This window comes from Parus major, chromosome 2 (assembly GCF_001522545.3).
Source record: "Parus major isolate Abel chromosome 2, Parus_major1.1, whole genome shotgun sequence".
Classification (NCBI taxonomy): domain Eukaryota; kingdom Metazoa; phylum Chordata; class Aves; order Passeriformes; family Paridae; genus Parus; species Parus major.
In genome coordinates, this window is record NC_031769.1 from 17,876,736 (window position 1) to 17,879,540 (window position 2,805).

The 2,805-nt window shown below is 57.6% G+C and overlaps 1 non-coding gene across 1 annotated transcript; it reads left to right on the forward strand.

Annotated features, from left to right (window-relative positions):
* The first annotated feature begins 380 nt into the window (after positions 1-380).
* Positions 381-454, forward strand: TRNAN-GUU. The gene has a single exon. It is a non-coding gene; the product is annotated as a tRNA-Asn (tRNA).
* Positions 455-2,805: the final 2,351 nt, after the last annotated feature.

Below are 2,805 nucleotides of genomic sequence, written 5' to 3' on the forward strand. Positions count from 1 at the left end.
ATTTGGAAATTAGATTTTGGTTTGCATATGTAACTCATCAGTAAGCAGCATCCAAGAAGAAGCGGTTTTAAGTCTGATTCATTAATTTATTCCCTAAAATAAAGAGCAATGCCGCGAGCAATGATTTTGAGAATGAGCGTCTCTTGGGTAGAAGAAAAGCCGCCGTTTTCGCTGTTTCCTCGGTGTTTTTTTGGCGTGTCGCGAGGCTCGCGGTTTAGGTTCCCGGGCTCGGTGGGTCCGTGGTGGCCGGCGCTGGCGGAGAAGGCAGCGGGGGCGCGGCGGCCGCGGTGCCGCAGCACCGCTGGCGGAGAAGGCAGCGGGGGCGCGGCGGCCGCGGTGCCGCAGCACTTGGGTAGCGGGGCGGAGGCGGGTGCCGCGGAGTCTCTGTGGCGCAATCGGTTAGCGCGTTCGGCTGTTAACCGAAAGGTTGGTGGTTCGAGCCCACCCAGGGACGGATCCCCCTTTTGGGCTCGGCGCCGCCCCCGCCGCCGGCCGTCGTTTTGTGCGTGTGCGCCGGGGGAGGATGTGAGATTAGCGCCGGCGGCCCTGCAGGCGCCGCGTGTTGCCGGGCAGGGGGGCCCCCGGCGGGGAGCGCGGCGCGGCGGCCCCAGCTGCGGCGGGGCCCGCCCCGACCGCCGAGCGCCGAGCCCCGTCGCGGAGCCGCTGCCCTGCCCAGGGCGCTCCGGCTCCTGCGGGGCCGCACGGCCGTGCCCCGCCGCTCCCGGGCGAGGCGTGCGGGACACCGAGACCTGCTCCTGCCTGGATGCGATTCCTGTGAGCGGCCCCCGAGCGCCGCCGGCTGCAGCGGCCGGCTCTGTCCTGAGGCCGGCGGGGACCCGAGTGCCCGGGAGTTTTTGCATCCCCCGCTCCCGCGGCGGGAGGTGCGAAGGAAAATACGGTCTTGGAGCCGCTCCGGGATAACGGGCGATGTTGCCGGGGGATTGGGGTTTGCTCCGGACGGCGCTCCAGCACTCGAGCGATCGCCGGCGGACAGCCCGGGTGCGAGCCGAGGCTCGGGGACGGCCGCCGCTGGCGAGGAGGATTATTGTGATCGCTGCTCCGCAGCGCGGGGCTCCGCGCACAGCCGCGGGCCCGTCTCTCCGCGGCGGACGGAGCCCGCGCAGCCGGGCCAAGCGAGGCGGGGGCACGGGCGGCAGAGCCGGCTGCGGGGCTCCCGGCCGGGCCCGGCGGGGAGGACCGGGACACCGCCGTGCCCCGCGGGTCCCTCCCAGCCCGAGGCGGGACGTGTTCCAGGCCCGTTCCCTGCTGGCAGGCGGCGCGGCCGCTCCGGGCTCGCCCTGCCCGCGCGAAGCCGCTTTGCATAAATGAATGTTAAAAGCAATTACTCTGGGAGCTTCGCCTAAACGTGTCAATTAGAAGTTGGCACCTTCGCCGTATCCGAGCCCGAGAGCCGATTCCAACGAGTGCTCTGGTCGCGTGAAATCCGGCTGCCTTCCAGCCCGACCTCTGCCAGCTCTGAGAAGATCTATTTACAGTTTAGAGAAAACAGGATCCGTATTAAAAATGCCCCTTCCCCAGCGAAGCTGTATTTCACAGATCTTTCTGTACAACCCGCCTGGTTTGAATAAGGGATACAACCCTCTTAAAGGTCAGGCTGTGCCATTGATTTACCATCGATGACAAGATACGGCCCTCGCTAGCCAAGATAGCAGAGAAAAGACATGTATTTAGAAACACCGAAAAATCTTTTGAAAGTAGTAAACCTTAAATCGTTGATGTGACGGTATTTTTTTTTTTTTTTCTCTATCATCCACATATATTTCATTTCGGTAAAACATTTTGAAAAACTGGCAGCCCTGATGCTGAGCATCAGAGGAGGTGTAGCTCTCTGCAGGATCCCCCTATCACCGTTAACCATTCTTAACCCGTAAATATTTCCTGCTGATAGGGAGAATTTTATTTTAACTAAAGCGGTTCCCTCCTCGGTATTTCCACGCCGTTTGCAGTGCAGGATGGACTCAGTCCGGTAGCACTGCATTCACTGCAGCCAGCAAAGCCTCGCAGAGGATGAAATCTAAAAATCTGCATTTCCCAGTGCTTGGACCGTCGCTCAAGCAGGTTGGCATCAAGAGCTTACAGGAACCACTACCAGCAAAAAATTGATCACGTCAGTGTGAAGCAGCAGCGTCTGGAAAACCAGTAACAATTTAGAAGCTAGAATTAGGTGATAGTTCATGGGGAAGGACAGGCGTCTCTGCTTCCATAAAGCAAGTCTTGCTCTCCTTAGCAAGTCACAGATGCGTTTTATAGGGGTGGTTATTGCTGACCACGGGGTTTGTTAAGGCTCGTTCCAGTTGCTACACGTCTCTGTGCAAACGTGCGCCGTCAAACCTGTTAAAATAGGTGTGGGGTGTGAGCATCCACACGGCGATCCTGTGACACGTGTGCTGGAGGAGGTTCATCATGGGCTCGGTAATACAAAGCGACGTTTAGGCAGTGCTTGATAAACTCATTTTGTACAAGTGGAAAGCTCGTGCATGGGAAGTGCCTCATCCCATCTGCTCACTAACTAATTACAATTAAGGTTGTGGAGAACGGGAAACCTGATACATTTTTGGGACTAGACAGGGAATCGAAGCTTTCTTTGTATGAAGTAAAATTTTTTCAGAGGTCAGTGAAGCTTTCAGTTCTTAGCCTGGAAAAAGCTTCTCGTAGCTGTGTAATGTACCCAGACAAGCCAGCCGGTTCTTGCCTTAATCCATTTATCTTTATTCAGTCTAGGATAAACGCCGTTCTAAGTGTAATGGGGGACTGCACCGTCTGATGCTTTTAGGAAAAAGACTT